Here is a 27,621-nt window from a genome sequence, read left to right on the forward strand (position 1 = left end):
AATCTAACTTGGAGGTTACCAGAGCATGGACAACTGAAGCCAGGTTATCCCTGTCCAGATAGGGGCACAGCTGGGCCACTAAGCAAAGTTGGTAGAAGGCACTCATTGCCACTGAGGCTACCTGAGCCTCAAGTGACAGAGATGGTTGTAGGAGAACCCCCAAGCTACGAACCTGCTCCTTCAGGGGGAGTGCAACCCCATCCTGGACAGGTTGGACATCCACCATCTGGTCAGAAGAACCACCCACTAACAGCATCTCAGTCTTGTCTGGATTGAGCCTCATTTTATTAGCCCTCATCCAGTCCATTGTCACAACCAGACACCAGTTCAGCACATTGACAGCCTCACCTGAAGAAGATGAAAACAAAAAATAGAGCTGCATGTTATCAGCATACTGACAGCAAAGCACTCCAAAGCTCCAGATGACTGCACCCAATGGTTTCATGTAGATGTTGAACAGCATGGGGGACAGAACTGACCCCTGCGGAACCCCATACGGGAGAGTCCAGGGTGCCGAGCAATGTTCCCCAAGCACCTCCTTCTGGAGTCGACCTGCCAAGTAGGAGTGGAACCACCGCCTTGCAGTCCCTCCCACTCCCAACTCAGCCAGTCTTCCCAGAAGGATACCATGGTCAATGGTATCGAAAGCCGCTGAGAGATCAAGGAGAATCAACAGAGTCACACTCCTCCTGTCTCTTTCCCGACAGAGGTCATCATACAGGGAGACCAAGGCTGTTTCTGTGTCAAAACCAGGCCTGAAACCCGACTGAAATGGATCCAGATAATCTGTCTCATCCAAGAGTGTCTGAAGCTGGCCTGCCACCATTCATTCAAGGACCTTGCCCAGGAATGGAACATTTGCTACTGGCCTATAGTTATTAAGATTTTCTGGGTCCAGGGAAGGTCTCTTCAGGAGTGGTTTCACTACCACCTCTTTCAGGCAGCCAGGGACCACCCCTCTCACAGAGGGCATTAATCACTTCCCTGGCCCAGCCGGCTGTTCCATCCCTGCTAACTTTTATTAGCCACGAAGGGCAAGGATCCAGCACAGAAGTGGTGGCACAAACCTGTCCAAGCACCTTGTCAACACCCTCAAACTGTACCAACTGAAACTCATCCAAGAAATCAGGACAAGGCTTTGCTCTGGATACCCCGCTTGATTCACCTGCTATAACAGTGGAGTCTAAGTCCTGGTGGATGCTAAAGATTTTATCCTGGAAGTGCCTAGCAAATTCATTACAGCAGGCCTCAGATGGTTCCACCATGTCCTTGAGGCCAGTGTGTAATAGCCCCCGGACAATTCTGAAGAGCTCCGCTGGGCGGCAGATTGATGATTTGATAGTGGCAGCAAAATATGGTTTTTTTGCTGCCCTCACTGCCCCTAAATACAGCTTACCATAGGCACTTACCAGTGTGTAATTTCATCCACCAGGAGTTCATCTCCATCTGCACTCAAGCCGTCTCCTATATTTTAAGGTCTTGCAAACATTTGTCAGCATTTGAATGTGCATTTTAAATGTTACTTTCATGAATGTATGCATTTTATGCACACCATTCCCAATATACACATTTTAGTTGGATAACTGCATTGCAAAATTGTAAATTTTGATGGATAATTGCATTTCAGTTTGTATATTATTAGGTAGGTTCACATTAAAATGGGAACTGAACTGAATTCTGCCTCCCCCAGCCCCTCAATTTGTCATGTTTATCTCTCAGCCAAAAATAACAATCATGGTAAAAATGGCAGAGCAATTTTATGAAGAAATGCTGTACTTTACTGCTGTGAACATGTCACTCCAGGCAAAAAACATTTAGATATGCTGGCTAGAATGTCTTTGTGATTTTGCCCTGCCTTAAATAGCATTGTTTTAATTATTTTCATGCTAAAAAAAACCCTCTCTGTATTTATATCATGGCAGTGTTTACTCTTTGAAAGTATTTCCTTATATTTATTTGAGAGCTATGAGCACTTGCAAAAAGCCATCTGGCAGGCAAGTTCTCTTTCTGTTGACAAAAACAAAACCTCTTTGCACTCTGCAAGCTCCTGAATGTTCCCTGCTGGGATCCTGTGCTAACACTTTTTGTTGGCAGGCACTACACTCACCTCATGCCTACCTACTGTGGCTGAATGAGATCTGCCCTCAAATACCCTTCTTTTTCCCCCCCGACGACAGGGTTGACTGCTAATCCTTAAGGGGATTCCATTTGTTTTAAATGCTCTTGGAAAAAAACCATCCCTGTGCACAACTACTCTAACAGTTCTAATCCTCCTGCCCATTTATGCTATCCCTTCCCCCTGTTCTTCTGTTGAGCATCTGATCATCACCACTACTGTGTTACCTTGTTTAGAACTGATTCAGTGGTGCAGAGTGCACATGCTTAGAGGAAAACATTTCTTGTGCATCTCCATCCATTACTCCAGCACAGGATTCTTAATGGATAGATGGCAGCAATTTATTTATAGTTGCCTTAGGTACAGACCAGACTGTGGGGAGAGCTTGTTGGTGAGAAACGGTGATCTTGCTGCATTAAAGCAACTGTGCCAATTGAACCCAGACATAATGATGCTAACACTTCCCTGTTGAGCAAAAGGTTGAGTTGAGCAGAAACATAGGACATATGTGTTTTCCACAATTACAGGGAAGACAGACAATTAATTCATCCAGTGGAGGTATTGCTCTAAAGTTCTCTTCTAATATGACATTATTAGGAGGGACAAAATAGAAGTTTAATCGAAGACCTTTATTTAGGACCACTTGTATTACGATTTTTTTTACTGGGGATGATATTAATCAGTAGTAATATGCTGAAAAGTAAATATGATAAGAATGGTTTAAATGTTTACTAGCCAAAATATACACATTTTTAAACTCCTACTGACTTTGACAGAACATGTCCAGTTATAACAGGCTGGAGCTTGGAGACTTTTTATTTTTTAAAAAAAGGTTTTCTCTTCCCACCTGCCCCCACAATGATTCTGTGCTCTCCTCTCATAGCAAACCTGAATGGGACGTTTTTCTGATATTTAAAAGCAATCTGTGAACAACAAGAAAGGAAGGTTCCTCCTGTAAGTCTAGCATAAACTGAGATTCACTTTTGGGCAGTGAAGTGAGTCTCTTCTGTTTAATGTAGAAGCACATAAACATGCTTTGAAGTTTGAAGTCAAATCACACAGTGAAGAAAACAATCTCTCGGGGCAGATGGCATGTTGCTATCATTTGCAGCAAAATCCACACTTTTGTTTTGTTTGTGTGAGAGTAGCCTCCTTCCTTTGTTATTCCTCTAGCATTTCAAATGAGGAAGAACAAGATTTTGTTCATGTCAGCTGCAGGCTCAGCTTATTTCTCATTTCCCCCTGAGTGGAAGCTGCTTTTTCGCTTCTCACTTCCCCCCCCCTTCTGCTTCTACATCTGAAGTGTTCTCTTCAATTTAGGCATCAAGCTTCTGTGGCTTGGTCACACACAACTATTGCTGGGCCTACTTTCCAAAAGGGGGTGTTGAAAGTCCAAACCGATCCAAGGGCCTCTCAGAGCTTGGCTTAGAGGTCTTGTCTGTTCCTTCATATGTGGCTTCCCCATGGGCAAGGCATCCAGAAAGGAACCTCCGCATCTCTTTCCTAGCCTCTGGATCCCCAGAATTTGCAGATCATACTGTTCTCAGAAGCCAGTCACCTCCTCTCATTAGTTGTACCTGCCCTGCACGTCACTAATTCAAGGGACAAAGAAAGGTGTCATAATGGGGTAAAGAGGGGGGCACTCGTAGGGAGGAACTGCTCTAGAGATTAATTCATTAATAGGAAAAAGAAAAACCTTGCATTTTATAGCCATCATATATTTTTTATCAAACTTTAAAAAGCAGGAAAATTGGGCAGCTATAGTGAATGCACCAGGGGAGCAGGAGACCTGACTTCCTCTCTATTGTGCTACAAATGTGTAAAAATGCAAACACAATTTGGGCTTGTCTTTCACAGTCCATTGTGGATTGGAAGAATTTGACACAGATGAATAATGAGAGAAATATAATTTTAGAGGTTAGATTATCAGTAATAACCAAGGAAAGAAGCAGAGTAACAAGAAACACTAACAAACATACAAAAATGTAATTCTCTATCTTTGGAGATACAGTCCTGATTGCAGGTGTTGCCACCACTCATTTGCTCAGAGGCACATGTTATCAAATTCTGGTGTATGCACTATAGGGTTTTTTGTCTCTTAGTGAATTGCTTTTTAATCTTGGGAGGTAAGAAATGAGATCCTGTGCAAGTTTGCTGAGAATGGATTCATCATTTGCATGTTTATTGAGTTCAATGGGATTCACTTCACTGCAATCATACTTAGGATAGGTGAGACTGAACATGGGGGGAGGGGGTAGAGGGAGGGAGAGGGGGAGGAAGGGCAGAGGGGAGGAGAAGAGGAGGGCAGGTTTAATTATTTGCATGCTTCTTGAGTTCAGTGGGATTTGCTGGAGTGGGCAGGGGGGGAGGAAGAAGGAAGAGTAGGAGGAGAAGAAGAAACAAGGGGAGGGGGTGGGGGAGGAAAGATGGGGAAGGAGGGGATAGAGGTGGAGGGGAAAGGAGGAGGGGAGGGGAGAGGAAAGGAAAGGCAGGTCTGATTATTTGCATGCTTGTTGAGTTCAATGGGATTTACTCCTGTGCAATCATACTTAGGATAGGTGAAACTGACCATGGGGGAGGAAGGGAAGAGGAAGGGAGGGGGAGGAGGGATGATGAGAAGGGAGTGGGAGGAGGGGGAAGGGAATTAGAAGGGAAGGGATAAGGGGGTGGGAGAAGGGAAGGGAGGGGGAGGGGATGGGACAGGAAAGAAGGGATAGGAGGAAGGAGGAGGTAGGATTGATCATTTGCATGCTTATTGACTTCATTGAAATTTACTCCTGTGCAGTCATGCTCAGAATAGGTGAAACTGATCTGGGGGAGGGGCAAGGAGAGGGAGGGGAAGGTGGGGGAAAGGAGATGAAGGGTAGGGGTGGGGAGGAAGGAGGGGGAGAGGAGGAGATTGGGTAGGTGGGCACTGGGCAGAGGGAAAGCCTCTTTTCTTTCCAAAAGGAAAGCATTGTTGACAGCATCATTTTGGGGGGTTTCCCCAATCTATTTATTCTACTGCAGACATGTGTAGTCTCCCACCCAAATTTAAACTAAAACTGTCTCTGGCCACATCCACACCATTTATTCCACTTTAAACAGTCATGGCTTCCCCCAAAGAATCTTGGGAAGTCTAGTTTGTGAAGGATGCTGAGAGTTGTTAGGAGATGCCCTATTCCACTCACAGAGCTACAGTCATCAGAATTCTCTGGCCACTGGAGCTCTGTCAGGAATAAATGCCTGGCATGGATGTGAGCCCCTGATTAGCCAAGCCGAACGGCTATTAATCTGGCCTGTAGAACACTGACAGTTGGTTCTTACTGAGTGTGCCTGCTCTATCATAGAGTCCAATGTTAAATTTCTTAAATTAATTAAAAATAAGCCATGCAATTTTTTTTTAACTTTTAAACTGCAGAAGATGAAGGTCGAGAGTATGGGGCAAGGTCAGTATTAGGCTGAGCTTGGAAAAGTTACTTTTTTGAACTACAACTCCCATCAGCCCAATCCAGTGGCCATGCTGGCTGGGGCTGATGGAAGTTGTAGTTCAAAAAAGTAACTTTTCCAAGCTCTGGTATTAGGATAACAGGTACTCTGTGAACGTGGCTGATTTTTCATTAATTTCAACAGATTATAAAACCACTGACAGAAAAAAGTCCAACAGTGGTCTGGATTTTTTTCCTCTTGTTTTAGACTTTGAACTTTCCATTCTCTCTGAGTGTTTTGTGTATCACCATGAAAACTTAGAGGGTTGTTTAGCAAGCGTTTCTGAATTCAGGATTATAAATTTTGTAAGGTTTTGTTTTCAAATGAGTTTATGGGAAACAGCAGAATGGCATGGGGGATATTTTCAATTTAACATGGTGGAATGTGAAAAATCCATGCAGGCTATAGTATATAGTCACTCTTGTGTACACTCCTATTCCATTCTGCTCCTGACGAAGACCAAGCAGATTCAGCTGACCAGATTACTAACCATTGTCCCAGCCTTAGATACAGATTACCAAAGAAACAAAATTTAAATGAGAAAACTGTGTTGCACTGAGAGGAATATTCATTGGAGAGGGAGCAGAGTAAAGAATTTAAGAGTTATAAAATTGAAACAAATTTTATCTCTTGCTTGAAAAAGTTGTAGTTGTCCCAAAGATAAAAGCTGTTAAATGTGCAGTAACAGAAATATTAAGACAAATTAAACACCAGGCTTATCACTTCACTATAGTATCAATATTTTATACCAAACATCTGTTCCCTATATCTCATCTTTGAAATGCTTCCACTCTTTATCAGTGCAAGCACAGCTTTTCAAAGCAAATTAAATAGTTTGTACCTAATCACTTTTTGATCACAACATGCAGAATGACATATACGGATTAGGGTGAGCCCCATTCTTCCCAGTTCAAGGAAAAAAAATCTATGGGAGGAAACACTTGATTGGCAAATTTGTTAAGCACAAAGCTCAAACAGATGTAAAATGAGAGACATGTCAGGAATAAAAGACGAGATAAGCACGCAAATGAAAGAAGGAATATTACAATGTAGCACAACAAAGAAAAAAACACATTAATATGCTGAAAGAAGCCAAATTGCTAAGACTGGATTCTGTATTGATTAATTGATATTCAGCAGTTGCAGTTGGACTTGTGATACAAACCCAAATACTGGGACCAGTTCCCAGGTGTCTGTCAGATTTCAACCTGGAAGAATGCTGTGTTCCTCTTTAAACTTTCCGAGGCTGAAAACTTGGGGGAAGTTGTGTTTTCCACTGGTGGGCACACTCAGAGCAACGTTTCATGAGCTATTTCAAAATGCTTTCTGCAAAATCTCAATTTGTTGAAATGAACTATCCGTGCTCTCTATTCATAAATTTCCTATATTTAAATGCTGTGATTTGACGTTGGGTAATCATATTAGTATGATCATAGACTACATTGTTTAGGTAAAACAACTCTCTCACCTGCCCTGCTGTCCCAAACCAGATTATAAGATTGAGAAGGACTTCTGCAAAGCCTGAAACAGTTGAAGATAGCCCAGTGAAGTTGCATGTGGTCTATGCTATAGGCACCTAACTATTCAGGATTGGATGAAAGAGCATAGACGGTAGAAGTTTCAGTGATCACATCAATTTTTTGAGCAGTTAGTGCAGTATACATAGAAGAGATCTAGTTGTTAAGCAACACAGAAGGACAACATTTAGATCTTGATATAATATGAGATTCATTATTCTGTATAGTAATATTCTGGACCATCATTAGCAGGCTCTCCAGTTTTTTTCTTTACAAAAACCAGGTGAGAATAGATTAAATGAGATGTTCTACTCAGATAGTAAACTAAAGCAAAATATTTCATATTCGTGGTGAGTTTTTGGATGTTTAGCCTGTCCAGTGTATTTAACAGTTGTCACCACACCTGGAATAAAGATTTGAGACAAGAAGTGTGGTTAAATAATCACAACCTTGATCTGCAGGGCTTAAATAGTAACTTAACCTTAGCTACCTGTGCGCAAATCTGAACTAAAGAGATAGGAGGTTCAAACCCCCACACCAGTAGTTCACCTGATATATGGTAATCTCCTTTCCTCGCCACACTACCTTCCACAAGAGGGACCTAGCTTATGCTTGGCTATCCTCATCTCACAGGTCACACTACAAATCCTGTGTGGGGGAAAAAATCACATCCTTCAGCAGAAAGGTCAACCCTGTTGTCCCTAATTAGGTGAAGGGCATCATGCCAAATGTGGGAACAGGAAATATAAGCCCCGCTGTTATCCAAAATCATGTTTAACCCACCATCTGACTTGGTTGATTCTGTTAGGATGCATGCATTCTCCCAATTCAGACCTTCTAAACCCTATCCTTCAACAATTAAGACCAGAACAAGATTTGGCAGCAAAGACTTAAGTCTGACAAGATCCTGCCTAATGGCATGGCTCAGGGGCAAACCAGTCTTTTGAACCACGGCTCATTCTCAACCGAAATAAGATGAGACCATGCATGGCCAAGCATGATTGGCCAAACAGGTCAGTAGCTCTCCCCACAATACTCCTGAGAGAAATCTCACATCCTCCATCCCTACAAGAGATGGAGCAGTTGCATCCCCATTTTAGAATGGAGGAGTGATAATGCCAAGGGTATTTAGTTGCATAAGAAAAAAAATCACTTTGCTCTTTTATGCTCTTTTACTTCTTTTATTTAGAAATCTATTTTCATAAGAGTCTCTTGTAGCCTTATGGATTGAAATAAGATATCTAGTGCAACAGCTGTTAACTCTTTTATGTTTTAATTTAATGTTTCATGTAACTATCAGTATAATTAGATCTGTCACCAGTATTTCAACTGATAAGCCAATTTTAGATCAGTGCTGTGATAAGGCAGCGAAAGGGGGAAAATATGTCTTTACTATTATGACCCTATTATCAGTTTATTCGGTGGGAAGGCTGCTAGTGATAGTTAAAATAATTGTCATTTGCTGTACAAGTGCTAGCACCTCAGATAATGTGGAAGTGCAGGAAACCTGCTTGGGGTGACAGGTAACATTTAATTCACTCAATAGGTAGCTGTTAAGCTTAGAACCCCTTTGGAGATACCAGACTAGATTTGTATTTGATTCTTTAGAGAACCTAAGCTAACATTTGCTCCAGTCATGGGTCTCTGGATAAGCAAGGAAACTGCAGATAAAAATGAGATTCAAAACTGCACAGAAGGGATGGATTTGCTAAAAACTTAATAAGTTTTTAAAGGTATAGCTCAAGGGTTCCCAAACTGTGGTTTGTGGAACACCAGTGGAGTGAGAGCTTCATTCAGGTGGTCCTTAGCATGTCAGTGGATTTGTAGTTGAAGACAAGAAAGTGCACATCTATTGTTGTTATATAATTGTTATTATTATTCTAATTACCTGCCCTTTACCCAAAGGTCCCATGGTGGGTTATAGCAATGTTAAAATACAGCATTAAAACAATTGAAAGCAATCTAAAATCACAAAATAGGCTGGGTCCTAAAAATACAGTCTCATGTGTCAAAGGCCAGGGTAAAGAGGTTGCATATTCAGCATTTGCCGAAAACTGTAGAGTGAAGTTGCCAGATACACCTCAGTGCAGAGGGAATTTTACAACTTAGGGGTCACCACAGAGAATGCCCTCTCCCAGGCCAAGCTTCTGAGGGTGGCCCAACTACCAAAGAGGCCTCCTCTGCCGATCGCAACACCTGAGAGGGTCTGTAGGAAGGAGGTGGTCTTTCAGATATTTGGGACCTAGGTTTCTCAAAACTACAATTAACTCTTCATATTAATTTTAATTGAATTTTTATTGTTTCTTTTATTTCTTATATGGTGTTTTAATACAGTCTTAATACAAGCATAAAGAACACCAAATAGAAGAAACTGGCTACCCTATTGAGAAATGTGTATTTTGAGGGAAAATATTATTTAAAATATGTATTAAAATGCAATTTTTCCTGCAGATTTTTTTACAATGTGGATTTTATGTTATTATTTAGTTCATTTATGAATTGCTTCCCATATGCCATCCTGAAGCAATTTTCAATATAAAACAGTTATATATAAACTATAAATAAAATACATATATAAAAACAGTGTAAAAATGTGTCAGTGTTTAAAACAACAGCATATACATAAAATCAAGTAAAATCCAAATTAATGTGAAAATGGGACAGAATGGACTTCTAAGGGAACACACGTGAAAGTGAAACAGAGTGGAATTAGGCTGTTCTGTCTATCTCTACTTAACCATTACCATAGAACAAACTGGCCATTGGATTCATAGCATTGTGATTTTGTGCGCTGATACAAAATTACTGACCCTATTAACTTTACCAAGCACTAACCTTTCTGAGGTCAAATGAATACTATGATACTATATGATATTATACTATGCATACTGGCTTTCTACACAAGAAGTAAAATGTGTATTGAAGGAAGAGTAGCACTCTCAGTAGATTTACAAAGACAGGCTGTTAGAAATCATTCCTCCAGTTGCAGTTGAGGGGTGAAATAAGACACGGACACATCAACTTGTGTTAAACAAGGGCCACTTTATTAAATTACAGCAGACAAACCCAATTTTAAAGTGACCTGCAGAGGGAAAATCTAGGTGCGGGACTATCTATAAGCAAGTAGCTTGCCATACAGCTCTTGGGCGACCAGCCCCTGCCGGGGCAAGGGCAAGCCCATCTGCTTACCCCTTACCCTGGCCACACCTTGTAGGTGAGTAGGGTGGCCTTCCCACGTCATCCCCACCCGGGGTTGAATAACCCTTGGGTAGATGAGATAAGTTGGCCCCAGAGGCAGCCCATATCCTGTCCTCGAGCCGCAAAGCCTTGCCAGACAGGCCTCCAGAACCACCAATCACCTCCAAAGGTGCCTAAGGGGGCCACCTAGCTGTCTTTAACTATTTCCCTTCCTGCACCTTCCCGCCACAAAAAGGGGACAAATCTCTATTTAGTCCCCTTTTACCCCACTGCTGAGAAGCACCTCTCGCAGACACCTCTGCAGGTCCCCAATAAATAAGGCGTTACCTGTGTCAGACAGGTAAACGCCGTCTGCCCTGTAAAGTGCACCCTGCCAGTGCCAAATGCGTGGGTGGGATAGCTAACCCACCATGTGGAGGAAGGGCCAACCGAATCCGTCAGTTGACTGTCTTCCGTGCCCAATCTATAGCCCCTGGATCCCATACCCCACGCCACTCCCTCCACGGGAGCATGTCTGACCATCAGACGTACACCAGGCCGCCGTTGCCTGATAAGCTGCATGTCAGCACATGCTTGAACGATGAGGGCCATACCCTGCATCAAGCCAAGGTCATTCCCACCGAGGTGGATGACCAGTACCTGCGGAGTAAGCCACTGTATCACCGCCCATCTGCTCAGGCCCAACTGTGAGCCGGCGCTCGAGTTCGCTGCCCTTCGAGCTGCCCAGAACACCATGCTGTGGCCGCAAATAAGGATGCGTGTCTGCTCCGTCCATCAGATGTGGAAGCGTGTCTGATCGTATCAGACGTATCGAAGGCCACTGCTGCCTTGACAGATGCATGTCCATACATGCCTGCACGATGAGGGCCTTGCCCTGAATCACGCCAAGGTCATTACCACCGAGGTAAATGACCACCACGTGCAGAGTTGTCCGCACAGCACCTTGCTGGAACAAAAGTGGGTAGGTGCCCATCTCAACGCATTCCTCTCCGGCCAAGCTACTGTACTGCAGCCCATCTGCTCAGGCCCAACTGTGAGCCGGCGCTCGAGTTCGCTGCCCTTCGAGCTGCCCAGAACACCATGCTGTGGCCGCAAATAAGGATGCGTGTCTGCTCCGTCCATCAGATGTGGAAGCGTGTCTGATCGTATCAGACGTATCGAAGGCCACTGCTGCCTTGACAGATGCATGTCCATACATGCCTGCACGATGAGGGCCTTGCCCTGAATCACGCCAAGGTCATTACCACCGAGGTAAATGACCACCACGTGCAGAGTTGTCCGCACAGCACCTTGCTGGAACAAAAGTGGGTAGGTGCCCATCTCAACGCATTCCTCTCCGGCCAAGCTACTGTACTGCAGCCCATCTACTGAGGCCCAGCTGTGAGCCCATGCTTGATTTTGCGGCCCTCTGGGCTGCCCTGAAAACCATGCTGTGGCCACATATTAGGATGCGTGTCTGCTCTGTCCCAATCCAGCAACCTGTCGAAATAATTTTAACATGCAGAATGCCCAGACCCTCCAAAAAAGGGGAAATATAGCCCTTATAAGCCAGAGGACCGGCATGCAACTGCCTGCACCTTTGCCTGGGAAAAAAACCAAGACCTGCTGCTGTAGAAGCAGCTACAATTCCAAAAGAGTGGATTCCAAACTCTGAGGGGTCGTGCCCTAGCCCCTGTAAGGCCCATTTTGCGAGAGCTCAAACTGGTATTTTGTGAGGGTATCCTCACTTGCAAGGGCAAATAAATGCATATAACCCTTATAAGCACCTGCGGACCAGAGTCCAATGGCCTGCATTTTTGCCTGGGAAAACCCTAGACCTGCTGCTATAGAAGCAGCTCCAATTCCAAGGAGTGGATTCCAAAACTAAGGCCCGCCTTGTGAGAGCTGAAACTGGTATTTTGTGATGGGATCCTCGCTTGCAAGGGCGAATAAATGCATATAACCCTTATAAGCACCAGAGGACCAGCATCTAATGGCCCGCACCTTCGCCTGGGAAAAAACCCAAGACCTGCTGCCGTAAAAGCAGCTCCAATTCCAAAAGAGTGGATTTGAAATCTAAGGGGTCATGCCCTAGCCCCTGTAAAAGCCCGCTTTGCGAGCGCCCAAAACTGGTATTTCATGAGGGGATCCACCTTTGCATGGGTGAATAAATATCCTTCTCCAGACCCCATGGTCAAATGTACGGTCCACCCCATACATATCTGGTCCGTCTTAAACTTGTTCAGTTAGATACAGGCACAACCCCCCTCCAAGAAGACATCTCATAGCTGGAGGGTACGCGAGACAGGTCTCGCTTGGATCCAGCCACCACCTCACCTATCCCAAAAGCTCTAAAAAACAGCATAAGGGCTACTGCCTAGCATGGTCTGGCTTCATAACTGGAGGAGCTTACTGTATTCCCACTGGCCCACCAGACCTAAATAATGTCCAGTGAGAAAGGGCGATGTGGATAGGGGAAAAACCACAAGCCTAGTTAAGAAGGAAAGTCCTGCCGGCTTACCTTGAAGTGCTAAGACTGACAGGCCCCTTCTCCTGCCTTTCATTAGGAATTTCAGCAGGTGACCCCCTACCTGCTCTCTGGTAGCTGGCTAGCATGCTAGGGGCCATGGAATCCATGGCCCTAATCCTAGTGTTCTTAAATATAAGGGGTTACGAAATCCAGCCTGTGGCCAATGAGCCCATCTGCCCATGTTGACATCAAGAGAAATAATGAAAGGTGACACCCATAGTTAACCCTTCCTTAATCCAGGCCTGCAGCTGCAGGAAAGAGGGCCACACAGCCAGGTTGGCGCATAAGGCATCCATGACCCTGAACCTGTAGTAAGGCTGTGCAAGCCCTGCCATGGCATCATGACTCCCGTAAAAGACCCCTAACACCTGGAGGGCCAAAGGAAACCTTTCATGACCTCTGAAAACTCCTGGATCCTGATCAGCAACAGTTAAAGCCTGTCCATTTGCAGCCTGCAGCCCCGTGCCCCAGAGTCAATCTTGATACCCAGGAAGGTGAACACTGGGGCAGAATATCAGGTATGAACCAGTTACTGCCTGACCCCGTAAATAAGACTGTTGGTGAATCAGGCATAATTTGCCTGTTAGGGACATAGCTGACTGGGGCATCCAAAAAAGGGGGGGCAGGAAGTCTGCCCAACTGCACCTCTTTACAATCCGTCCCTGGCAATTACTGTCATAACTAAAACAGATTGAAGGTGGTAGGCCATGAAGGCCAGCCGGGAGTTGGAGGCCATGAAGGCCAGCTGGGAATTTAAGTATGGGATAGGGAAACCAAAAGGAAAACACCGTAACACAGACAAAACTCCCCTTAAACTGGGTAGCCTGCAAACAAAGTTCGTAGAACCTTGAGTCTAACTGGGGACGGACACCTGTCCCGAAGCAGCTTATGCTAGGGGCTTCTTCTTACCCCTTTGAAGGCCTCTCACCTCCTATCCTTCTGCAAAATAGAAGGAAATCATTCATGAGTAAGCACACTTTAGCAACTATTAGGTCATTGCAGCTAACCCAGTTCCCCTAAAGCGAAAAGACTAAGGAAATACTGCTGTAACCGATATTAGTCCCCGCTGCAGCAGCTGTTGCCTAGCAGGTTTCTAAACGCCAATCAGAATATAAGGCCCATGTAAAAGTTGCATGCATGTATGACCTCAGGAAATTATTATCAGAAATCCTAACAAAGAGAGGTTTTGGTATTGTTGTAAAATCATCAGAAAAGGGTGAAGAGTCTGCCTGGAGCTTAAATGCAGCATGTGTCAAAAGACAGTCTAAGAGTCTGTCAAAGCAGCCGCTGGTTCAGTAAAATCTAAGATCCTGGAAATGAGGAGAAGAGCCTGATAAGTAGCCTGTCTTTCCTCTTTATTCCTATCCACCCATCCAGCCACACTATCATCTGCTAGACCTTCAATTCCCTGCAGAAGTTTGCATGTTCTTCTTTAAATATAACAAATGTCATGTGCTTTGTTTTTGATATAGGAATGTGTAACTGATACTTGGAAAATGATCACTGTCATCTAAGTCATGGTGATTTAGAAATGTTCTAGCAAACCCTGTCATCTCTGCACACCATTAGTATCCAAATATGAAGGCAGAAAGGCCGCAAAGGCTCACCTGGCCCTACAAAAGCCACATGTAATATAATAATAATGGAATTAATTACCTCAACCTAATATATTCTGGGCTTAGCAAGAAGTCAGAAGCCTAACCAAAGAGCTCCACCCACCGCAAAGCACCCACCATGTAATAAAATTAATAGGATAAAGTACCTTAAACCTAAGATAGGCCTGGGTCTAACAAAAGGCCATAAGCTTAACCAAAGAGCCCTGCACAATGGCCAGTAGAGGCTGCCAGGGTCTCACCCACATCCCTCAGTCTTGCGCCCCCTACCTAGGCTGAACTCACACCCAGCCTTGGCAACCAAAGGGGGGAAATAGGTCCTGTGTGGACAGGCTTGAAAGGCCTGCACAGCCTCTACTCCCATAATTTGCTCTGAGCCTGCAGTGACTGGCCCAAGGTCACCCAGTGAGCTTCATGGCTGTTGGGAAGATTCGAACCCTGGTCTCCTGGGTCATAGCCCAACACATTAATAACCACTACACCAAAAACTTATCCTAGGTGTATGGGGGGGGGGATTGAAAGGCCCGTGCCACCTTATCTCCCACAATCTGCCCTGGGCTTATAATTCCTTTAATTCCCCTTCCTTTGTGTTCTTCTATTTTTATTTTATTTTATTGTATGTATGTAGGCTCTTGCTTAACCGACTGCCTAGGGAGCCCTGACGCAGTGCTGCTGAAGGACGCCTAGCTGCCACATCCAGCTGGCTAGGCCCCTTTAACGAGGCCCTTTATTCATTTGCGTGTGTCGTTCATTTAACAAGTAGCAGCACAGACGTGGTGCTGCTCAAAGAAAAGCCTCGTGCCACCCTACTGTAACTGCCTGGGGAGGGTGCTGGATGCCCTTTACAAGCCCCACTGGCGAGGCCCCTTTTGAGGCCCGCCCCAGCAGCAGCCATGCTGCAGCGTCACCTGCCGATCAAATTAAAAGGTCCTAATCAGCCCCACAACACGCAGCCTTGCAAAGGCCCGAGCCAGCAGCACTCCCGCCCCAGGGATCAATCAAGTAGGCCTAATAGGCCCAACAAACATAGCCTCCATGACTGTGAAGCGTCACAAAAAGGCGCTGTCCATGTGGCTTCGAAAAATGGCCACTGCTCTCCAACACGATGCTTTGTTCTGTCGTCCTCCTTCGAGCCGTTGCAATTCCAAAGAGGAAGGTAGGAGGGGCAGCTGGGCTTAAATAAGCCCTCCAGCCTCGCCCCTCCCTTCAGCCAAGTCGCGCTTGCGTCATAGGTGCGACGTGCAACTTTGCCCCATTTAAAGATGGAGGCGGCAGCTTCGCCCCCATCTGCAACTATGCCCCACCCATCAGCTGTGCGACGAGCGGGGCGTCATTAAGAAATAAAATTTGAGAGATTCTTGTTGAGCTTTTAAGTAGCTTTCCTCTTTACATCTTTTTATTATATGAATAGATTAATAGTAGCAGTAGAACTATATGCCTAATTCTGAAAATATCTCAGTTCTGAGAAGTATTTGGGAATGATTTAGTGAAAAATATAAATCTTAATTTGAAAGTTGACTCAAATGTGTAATGAACTTCATCTTAAATCAGAAATTCATCTTGTTCAAATATTTTGGCTGGTTACAGGAATTTTTATTTTGAAGCAATTGTAGGTCTAGTGCTTGATCTATCTGAAATTTTTATATGTCCCTCCTGGTAAAAATTCAATAAACAAAATTTGGTACCCGCTGTTACTCTTTTAACTAAGTACAACATTAAAAGGTGGAAGTTTTGTTTCTTTTTGGTCTCTATATTTTCCTAGTGCTGGGCAAAACTTTAGATAGAGTGAAAGTTTGGTCCAAATTTAGGAGGAAACTCTCACATTTTTAATGGGGTAAATTTCAAGGATGAAAAAACAATGGATACACACTCCTGCTGCCATCTACTGGCCACCAGTGTTGGGTCCCCAGAATGTCCACATGAACATTATATTATTTAGCATTATTTCCAAGATGCATTAGGGTAGGGGGCAAATGGTGACCACCCTCCACTGGTGACTCCCATAATAACATCCCACCATTTCCCCCACAATATCCCTTGAAGCTATTCAACATCAAAGTACATGCTACATTATATAACATTCTGGGGGGTTAAAACTGATGATGGGCAGCAGTAAGAGCTGAAAGGAGCACTAGTAAGTTGGTTTTCTTGCCCTTGAAGTTCACTTCACAGTGCAAAAAGCTGAACTACCTCTCTTACTTTTGGTATGAGTAGTGATGTATGAACATGCCTTCATCTGTTCCAACATTCATTCACACTATCATCTGATATTTCCCATTACACTGCAGTTGGTTTGTTTCCACAAGTCTTTCTTCCATTTTATTAATGTCTGCTGATGTGGAAATATTCATAATGTTTTCCATATATTGTAGCGCACCATAGATATGCATATCGCAGCCATCAACAAATAGTTACAAATTTGTTACCTTCCCTGTGTGTTCTCTTTCAAAGATAATGAATTTCCAGAGAGGTGGCCCAGTTAGTCTTTTGCAGCAAAAACAACCAAGAGTCTCTTAGCACCTTAAAGACAAAGTTAATGAAGTGGCTAATCAGGGGCATCACTAGGGCGGTGCGGCAGGTGCGGGCCGCACCGGGTGACACCCTGAGACGGGGTTGACACCATGAGCCGCCGCCCCCAGGCACCGCCGGGAAGTGGGGCAGGCAGGCGGAGATCTGCCCTGCCCGCGCTAACATGTGGAAGGTGGCGGCAGCCGCAGCCATGGCACACAGGGGAGGAGAGGAAGCCTGCGCAGCCATGGAAGGCGTGGGGAAGAGCAGGAAGCTAACAGGCGGAGGGCTGCCCTGCTCCCGCCCCACGCTAACACGCCCTTTGTCCTACAGTGACCGGGAGGGAAAAGGTACATTGACTGAAATCCTCTCATTTTGCATGGCTATGAAAGATCATGCAGAGAGGGCAGCCTGCACCGATTCTCCTACACAAATGGGAGAAGCAGCTCTCATGGCATGTGAACTATTTTTAGAGCCCTGTGCCCCTCAGTCACCAAGAACGGGGGCTGGGATGCTTTTTTAAGCTCCCATGTGTGTCTCTCCACTCTCTGCCTCCGGCTCCCGCTGTATCCGCTTAATACAGGCTGGTCACATTTTTGGCTGCTGATGCTGGCGCTGCCTTCTCCTCTTCACACATCCACACACCAGGGCTGCTTGTAGCTCCCAGTCCCCATCCATTCACACACACAAACAAGCAACCATAAAAGGGAGTGTTGTGTGATTTGATGGGGGGGGAGGAACCAGGGCCCATTGCTACAGAGAACCATCTCCTCTTACACACACACCCCTCCTCATTGCTATGCCTGATTTGATTCCTACACATTCTGCCCAGCTTATCCAGGCTGTTCCTGGGGGTGGGGTGAGCAGAGCAGAGCCCAGAAGGGAAAGAATGAAAAATGTGATGCAGAGAGAGAGGATGAAGGAATGAATGAATGAAGAGGGAAAGGGGAAAACATGAATGAGAAACATGAAGAGGGATGAGGTGGGGAAGGAGGCAGAAGGAAAGCCAGCATTGTCTGAATGGGTGGATGGATGTGTTTAGAAAAGCAAGAAACTCCTCTCTCTCTCTCTCTCTCTCTCTCTCTCTCTCTGTTTGTGTGTGTACAATCAGAGGGGATTTATTTTCCCTTTCCTTTTTAAATTTATTTTTAAAATTTATTTTAGAAAAGCAGGAACAAATTCCATAAGGACATTTCCGTTACTCAAAGAGCTTACAAATACTTGAACGGATGATGAGAGGAGAGAAAGAGCAAATATTACAAGAAATGCCTTTTTTTTAAAAAAAAAATCCACATCTTGTCAATTACAAAATGGATTAAATCTCCAGCTGTAAATTCTCTCTCAGGAACTTGTGGTTTTGTTTTGCTTTCAGGATCAACTTCACTACATGTTTTCTTAAAGAGAAAAACTGCTCTATAGTGATCATCTCAAACTAGTAAATCAGTTTTGACATCATATTCACAGCACGCCACATTTTCCTGCACGTTCCATCAAACGCCGTACATTTGGGTTCCCCAATATTTGGCTACTACTAGCCAAACCAGATGGTATTTTTCTATCCTTTTCCCCTAGAATTATTCCACTTCCTCCCCCTCCATGCACAGTAGTAACATCTGTGGTAACAGCTGGTTCTGATTGCTGCCCAGTCAGTATAACCACTGTACAAGATCTACTCAGCCACTGTAATAACCTTTTTGTTTTGAGTGCCCTGTTGTCTGGGTCTTGGTTCAGGTGTGTATCCAACTTTGATGTGCTTATGGAAGGAGTGTGCAAGTAGTGCCCCCCCCCAAGTGTGGCGGCTTGGACAAACATTGTGTTATGGAAAACCAAAGTCTGTGTGAAAGTACATATTTGGGAATTATTATTATTATTATTATTATTATTATTATTATTATTATTATTATTATTATTATTTAATTTATTAGTCACCCATCTGGCTGGTTGTCCAGCCACTCTGGGCGACGTACAAGATAAAACAATACATTAAAACATTAAAATTTAAAACCATAACATTAAGAAACCTAACCCACCCCAAAAGCCTGCCTGAAGAGCCAGGTCTTCAAGGCCCGGTGGAAGCTTATCATAAAAGGGGCATGGCGGAGATCATTGGGGAGAGAGTTCCACAGGGTGGGGGCCACTATTGAAAAAGCCCTCTCTCTAGTCGTCACCAGTCTAGCTGTTTTAACCGGTGGGATCGAGAGAAGGTCTTCTGAGGCTGATCTTGTTGAGCGGCATCCCTGATGATGCTGGAGGCGCTCCTTCAGATAGACTGGGCTAAAACCATATAGGGTTTTAAAGGTCAAAACCAACACCTTGAATTGGGCCTGGCAAACAACTGGTAGCCAGTGCAACTCCTTCAGCACTGGAGTGATGTGATCTTGCCGGCGGCTGCCTTTAATCAGACGAGCCGCCGCATTCTGTACCAGTTGCAGCTTCCGGACCGTTTTCAAGGGTAACCCCACGTAGAGCGCATTACAGTAGTCTAGGCGAGAGGTGACCAGGGCATGTACTACCGGTGGGAGCAGATGGTTGGGAAGGTAGGGGCATAGCCTCCGTATCAGATGGAGTTGATACAGCGCCGCCCGGCTCACAGCCGAGACTTGAGCCTCCATGGTCAGCTGGGAGTCAAGAATGACCCCCAGGCTGCGGACCTGGTCTTTCAGGGGCAAATGTACCCCATTGAGCACCAGGTCCACATCCCCCAGCCTTCCCTTGTCTCCCACAAACAGTACCTTGGTTTTGTCAGGGTTCAGCTTCAGCTTATTCCTTCCCATCCAGCCACTCACCGACTCCAGGCACTTGGACAGGGTTTCTACAGCCAACCTCGGTGAAGATTTAAATGAGAGATAGAGCTGCGTGTCATCCACATACTGATGACATTGCAGCCCAAATCTCCTGATGATTGCCCCCAGCGGCTTTATATAGATGTTAAATAGCATCGGGGAGAGGATGGAACCCTGTGGCACCCCACAAGTGAGAGGCCAAGGATCCGAAACCTCATCCTCCAATGCCACTCTTTGGTACCTACCAGAGAGGAAGGAATGGAACCACTGCAATACAGTGCCCCCCATGCCTAACCTCTTCAGGCGGTCCAGGAGGATAACGTGGTCAACGGTATCGAAAGCCGCTGAGAGATCAAGGAGGACAAGGAAGGTGCATTCGCCCCTATCCCACGCCCTCCTCATATCATCTACCAAGGCGACCAAGGCTGTTTCAGTCCCATGTCCAGGCCTGAAGCCCGATTGAAATGGATCCAGATAATCCGCTTCCTCCAAGTGTGCTTGCAACTGTTTTGCCACCACCCGCTCAATCGCTTTGCCTAAGAATAGCAAATTTGAGACTGGGAGAAAGTTGTTCAGATCTTGGGGATCCGTCAGTGTAATCCTAAACACATTTAATAAATAATACTGAACTTGCACGTCACAAAATATTTTACGGTCATGTCCATAAGCACCAGGAGGGTAGTCTTAGTCCCTCTGCTTTTTTGGGAGCAGGGTCCCTATGTCTCTAAGCATCCTATAGTCAGCATGAAAAGGGAGTGTGTTAGTCACTGAGAAGAGTCTTCTAATAGGCTTCCTTGCCTTTCCTGCTGATTGGAGCCAATCAGAGTGAAAGGAGGTGAGTCAGCCACTGAGAAGACTCTTCTCAGTTGCTAACGCTCTCCACTTACATGCTGATTGGCTCCTAGAGATGTTTGTTGTGAGAGAATGCATTAACAAAGATCTCATTCTTAATCTAGGAGTAAAAAAGGGTGTATGTGGCTGCAACTATCATGAAGCACTTCTGAATTTTCTACTAAACAACTGATAAATAGCTATGTAACTTTGTGTCTGGAGACTTGTTATTAAGACTCACTTTCCATAATTGTAAGGAGGCATGTCCACACACATGCATCCCAGGAACCTAAATGAGGGGTGAGAGCAGCATAGGGACATAAGCAGATGTCTTATACCAGGGGTTTCCAAACTTTTCTTCTACATAGACCACTTGAAAATTGCTGAGGGTCTGAAAGTATCTGAAAATTTACTATGGGCGTATGCAAGATAATTAACTCCCATTAGTGATAAGAGCAAGAATTTGAGCTGTCCGTATGATATTGTAATTTAAAGGTGTAATTTTAATTTTGCTAGTTGTTTGTCACTACTATTGCCATTACATTCAGTGATATATGGGAATTATGATTTACGAGTAACATTAGTACAAAAAACATTACTAAGGATTCTGTATGGTCTGATGCGGGAGGAGGTCCATGGGGGTGACACCATGAGTTACCGCACCGGGTGACACTAACCCTAGTGACGCCACTGTGGCTAATGACCATCTATGACTGCAATCCTAACCATGAATTCAACTGGGCTTATTCCCAGGGGTTAGGATTGCAGCCTCATTATTTTGATTTTACGGTTTACTATAAACTTAGTTCTGTCTTGTTTACCTCACTCAGGCACCAGGGAAAGATAGTTTATCATCCTGTTACTTTACTCTTTGTGTTTGGGATTGTATGAATTCCTGTAGGCATATTAAACATATTACAGAGACTTAATTGCCAGTGTATTATCACTTATATAAGTCCTTTTGGAATGCAATATGTTATTTCATAAATGTGTTCAGTAAATGGTCATGTGTGTGCATCTGCTGAAACATAACACATAATATATGATTAAATGTTTGTAATACACATGGTTTTGTGTTTGACAGCTTGGCATCCTCAGATTTTAACTGAGGAGAACAGGTAACACAAGAGATCACTTCTTGTCATGTGAAAAGAACAATAATGAATGTTACATTCATTGGTTTTTAAAATTCACAGTGGGAAATTAGTTAAGGCAGCAATCACAATCCCACTTATCTGGGAGTAAGTTCTATTGAATTCAGTGGGACTTACTTCTGAGTAGATGTGTTTAGAATTGCAGCCTTAGTGCCTTTAGGCTGCCTCTAGCAACATATATACACACAAAGTCAACAAACAACACTTCAGAAAAAATAGCAATTAGTCCCCCTGTTGGAACAGCAGCAATTGCACATTTCAATAAATTCTTCTCACATCTCTGGATATAAGGCTGTGGAAGGGGGAATTTCCACTCAGCCTTGTAACATATTAACACAGTGAATCAGGCCCTCATTAGAATGAAACACTTCTATTAATTTCAATAGAATATGAGTTCTATTCACTCATTCTCCAGCTGTGCTGCTGGTCCTGTCCCAACATCAAACGTGGCACTGACACAGACAACTGTGCAATGACACAGCTATCAGCATAAAAATACAGCAATCCTGCTTGCACAGAGTCTTCAATGATGTGTACATCCTCTTAATGGGTGAACATCCTGGGGTGGTTCCAATGAGCATGCCTGACACTAGGGGCAGAATGAGCAATGTGACCCTTGCTCCCAGGAATCATATGATGTCCACATGATTCACACACAAAAGGGACTTTTTTCTTTCAAATAGAACTGCAAGATAAGCTGGTATTTTACTGACATTTTTGTTATTATCACAGGCTATATTGTCAGATTTGCAGTCGTGCTCTGGGTTCAGGAGGAAATGTATACTGACTATACAACGAGAAAGTTTTTGTTTCAAACAGGTAGTGTAGTTCACAGAATTGGAAACTTGTCACTGAATTGTCTATCTAACATCTTTATCTATGTTTTATTTATTTATTTATTTATATAGCAAGACAGTTAATATTTAGAGCATTAACAGAAAATATTTAGTTCAATTATTCTTCATAACTACCATTCTGAACTGTGTATTATATCTGTACCCATCTTTTTAAACCTGTCTAACTTATCAAGATCCTTCTTTTTTGTGGTGCTCAAAACTAGACATGTGTTGTTGTTTTTTAATGTATTTCTGGATAATTTGCTGATCTGGCCACATTAAGGCCCTACTAGTCTGTAATCCTCTTTTTAAAAAAAACCCTATTTTTTTCTTGACAAAGGTTAACTCAGTCTGGGTGTTTATTCACTGTCTGGGCATTACTCACATTACCTTCTGTGATAACCTTGTGTAATCTGTAATTTAAAAGGCTTTATACAAGCAGAAGTGCCTTTTAAAACGTTTCTGATTGGAATGATTTCAAACGGCTTGTCAGGATTTCACATGATCAATTAGAAAGCTAATGTTATGGTTACCTTTCTGCACCTTCCATTGATCACCTTAAGCAAGTTCCCAGCTAATTGATAAAGGCACTTCTCTGCAGATACTCAGTGAGTGTTTTTTTGTCTCCAGTTTTTGAATTTATTAGTATATATAAACGTTACTCATTACTAGGTGGCTTAAACTGGCATAATAAAGACAATGATATAATTTATAGAAGTGCTAAGCCACTGAAAGCTATAAAGTGCAGGAACAACAGTTAAGTCAGGGACGGCTGTGCTGTAGTCCAACAACATCTGGAGAGCCACAGTTTAGCGATTCCTGACAAATGATATTCCTACAATAATTTAAATGACAAGGTCATATCATTATGGACTTTGTGTAATATATCAAATATTCAACTGCACTGCTGAACTACATATTGGGACTGGGATCACAAAAACGATGGAACCAGACAGTGGGTTGAATCCAGACAATATCAATTCAATGTTCATTCTTCAATGCGAATTCATTATTCCTCCTCCTAGATAGGCAATTTTTTTCAGTGCTTGGAACAAGATATGAACAAATTTTCCTCATATCATTCTTTTCTTTTTCTATTTGTTTGCTCCAACCAGAATTCTGGTTAACTAGTAGAATATATAATTGGTAGAATATATAACTAGTAGAATTATATAAACTGTAATTTAACTAGTAGAATGTATAATTTGTCAGGTTTTTTTACGTTTCTTCAGCTTATTCAGTTTCTAAATGTGAGAAAATAACTAAATATTTCTATCTCCTCTATATAACATATGAGCACACAGACATTCATTAAATGCTGCAAAAATCTTGATGTGATCATACATTTGATGTCAAGAATCTTCTTCTGCAATATTTTGCTAATGTTCACGTGCACTTCTGCACATCAGTAAAACACCACACAAAACACATCTTCATAGAACCATCTGTACAATAACATAAGGATTGCTTTTTTATAGTTGTTGCTTTTTCAGTTTTGTTAATGTGCTATGTGCATCATTAATGTAAAAGGGAATCACAAATGAAAGAACTAAAAGGCTGCCATTTAGATAACAAAGCATATTTGTTTTCTACTGTTCCAGAGGCTGGGACCCAAACCAAGAAAGTGCTAAGAAATTGATTTTGACTGAACTTTTCTTGGTTTGGTGAACAAATCAGGAAGTACTTCCCAAAGTGCTAAGAAATTGATTTTGACTGAACTTTGGGAAGTACTTCCTGACTTATTCATCAGTGGAACAGACTAGTTTGTAGTCAGCTAAGACCTACTCAGAATAGACTCACTAAAATTAATGAACCTAAGCTAGTCATCAGGGCCGGTTCCAAAGGGTGGCCAGGTGGGGCACTGGCCCGAGGATCCCTGGGGCTAGAGAGGCCCTTGAGGGGCCCCTCTGCTCCCCTTCCGTGATTCGCAGCAGGATTGCTCCCACGGATCACATGGCGAGAGCTTAGAGGCTCCACCATTCCCTTACTTAACCTACCTTGTTCTGCGGTTGTGCACACAGCAGTGCCCTTAACAAAGATGGCAGCTGAGGTTTCCCTAAGGGGCTGATGCCTCTGCCACCATCTTGACTGATGGCACGCATGCGTGCTGCACATACGCATCACTGCCATGAGCCAAGATGGCAGCAGAGTCTTCAGCTCCTTAGGGAAACCTCAGCTGCCATCTTTGTTAAGGGCACTGCTGCAGAACAAGGTAGGTTAAGCAAGGGAATGGCAGAGCTCCAAAGCTCTCACCATGTGATCTGCAGCAGCAATCCTGCCGCGAATCACAGAAGAGGAGTGCTGGGGCCTGGGGCAAGCTTGTGCCCCAGGGCCCCAGCATGTCTGGCGCTGGTCCTGCTAGTCATGTTTATTAACTTCAGTGGGTCTACTCTAAGTAGGACTAGCATTGAATTCTACCCACTGCCTTGAAAGGTGGTGGACTCTCCTTCCTTGGAGGTTTTAAGAGGAGGCTGAATTACCATACCTCATGCATGCTGTAATAGTGGATTTCCTGCATTAGCAGAAGGTTAGATTAGAGTACCTTTTGCGTCCCTTCTAACTCTGATTTTATTATTCTAAAGACTGTGGCAAGCTGTGCATCCATAGCACTCTACCTACATTTTAAAAATTAAGGGGGAAAGCAGAACAATGGAGAATTATTCATGTATCATATCCTCTTTGGAAACAAGATCCTGTAATTATCAGTCACATGCTCAAGAAACAAATTCAGATATGAGAATTTCAGAAGCATTTTTACTTGATATCTATGCAGGAGTATGTATAATTTTTATATAATTCCTTCTATTCTCAAAGATCAGGTGAGTGTGGATCCTTACGTAGCCAAAAACGGCATCATCCACATACAAGAGCCTTGAGGAAATCCCAAAGTGTGTAGAAGTACACAAAACCTTTAGAGAGAGAGAAATAAATAAAGGGAAAACCCTTTAAAACATAGATCAATGAGAACTGACTATACGCAATGATAATGGAATGCTGCCTGACTGGGTAAGAGAAGGGAAATGAAAAAAAAACCCTGACTGGGAGGTGGAATGGAATTCTTCAGGAGGGCATGGGTGGCTGAATGGAATACTGAACAGGAGCACTCCATACTGCAACATCTTGTTTCGTGACGCACTTATTCTTTGTAAATAACAAAATAATTAAAAAACCACTCAAACATTAGATGCAAAAATATAAATAAATCAGCAAGGCAAAAAGATAGAAAACCAACAAAGTACATATCAGCAGGAGATAAGCAAAAAATACTTTAAAAATCTCATTGATTCAGCAATAATTAGTAAAATAGCAATGATCCAAACAACTTCAATTGACTCTGAAAGACTACTTAAATAGCCAAGTTTTTCTCTGATGCCAGAAGATATACAGCATGTGGACCAGGGAAGGATATTCTATAAAACTGATGGCAGCACTGAGAAGTTGATAACTTCTGCACAGTAATGCAGTAGCAAATTCAGAAGTGCAGGGTCCCTCCATGATAGTCACAGCCATGCCACACCTTTTTCTTTTTGCTGCGGCTGAGAATGAGATCCTTGTTAATGCCCTCTCCCACAACAATAGACACCCTTAGGACCCAATAATCAGCAGGAACAGACAAGGAAACATGTTAGAAGACACTTCTCAGTGGCTAACACACACTCCTTTCATACTGATTGGCTCACAGGAAGCTGAAGACATAGGGACTCTGCTGGGACCCTGCTTCCCCCCAAAAATAAAGGGTCTAAGAACAACCCCCCCGAGACCCCAGATGACTACATCACTGCTTCTGAACTTTAGTGGGAGAGATTACCCAGAGCAGGGTTTCAGATGCTAAAGTGTTAACTTGAGAAAGAGAAATGTGATAGAGAAGGCAGGCTTTCAGGTGCCCATGTCCCAAGTCCTTTCTGCACATACAAGATTTTTAACCAAATTTCTAAGTAGAATGCAGCTACATGTCATAAAGCCACCATGGAAAGCCTTATATATTTGCCTTTCTCAAAATCCAATTCTGCAGTTTATTTATTTACTACATTTGTATACCGCCCCATAGCCTAAGCTCTCTGTTCTAGATGTTGTTCTAGTTCTAGATGTTGGCCTCTGTAGATTATTGCCACACCTCTGCTTATAGCTCTGGTTGACACAGCAAGAAGAAATTTATGATTCTTTCAGACCCAATGTAAAAAATGGTAGACGGGCCTCATATTACCTCAGCATTAAATATAAGAATAAAATTATTTTCAAATTCTCTTTGAAATGGAGAGGTCCTAGAAGAAATACCATTCTGTGTACCTGTATCTTTGTAATGTCCTATTGGTTTAACAAATAGACAGATAATATATGTATACATCACTTTTGTCCAGATAGGTGTAGAGAATGAGCTGGTCAAACATACTCTTAAAACATAACCTCAGGGCTTTTATGTCTTTTGCATCACATGGTGGAAGAGTACGAAGATGGACCAAAATAGTTCATCACCTGGAGCCACTGTCTATTAATGCTTGCCACTGGATTAGTAGTGAGAAATCCAATCCCAGCAATAAGAAACCAGCTGTCAGGCAGTGTTATTCTCCTTGGAGGTGGCGAGCATACATCCTATTGCAAAGAAAAACAACCTCTAACATTAACCGTGCCCTGCACAAGGATAAATTCATGTCTTGTACATATAATAACTTCAGATCTCAGAGGCCAGAGTTCACAAATTGAAATTGATGTCCAGCAGAGAGAGAGAATCAATACAACTATATAATCCTGTTTGGAGTATTCAAATGGTGAATATCAAGGACTCATCCACTGTCTATTTGGTTTGTGCATGTGTGTTTTTTAAAGTAGCAACTGTTTATTTAAAGGGTTTGCAAGGATGATTATTGATTTTTAAAACTGCAGAAGTCTGTTCAGAGAATGTTTGCCATGCCTATTTGTATCAGTGAAGCAACAAAATGTCTTGCGTCATTGAAATGAGTTGTTGTCATAGTTTGGTAGGATGCTGTCCATGTATTTGGCAAAGCAGTAAATGAAAAGATGTAGATGATGTAGCTTTCAAAGGACTGACAGAAATCTAGATTTCTTTTTAAATTAAAAAAATCACTGCCG

General features: G+C 43.3%; 1 long non-coding RNA gene across 2 annotated transcripts in view; it reads right to left on the bottom strand.

Moving 5' to 3' along the window:
• The window catches only part of LOC133382202 (uncharacterized), a 96,291-nt gene that overhangs the window by 36,137 nt on the left and 32,533 nt on the right, over positions 1-27,621 (bottom strand). The gene's annotated exons all lie outside the window — the stretch shown is intronic.

This window comes from Rhineura floridana, chromosome 3, assembly GCF_030035675.1.
Source record: "Rhineura floridana isolate rRhiFlo1 chromosome 3, rRhiFlo1.hap2, whole genome shotgun sequence".
NCBI lineage: Eukaryota > Metazoa > Chordata > Lepidosauria > Squamata > Rhineuridae > Rhineura > Rhineura floridana.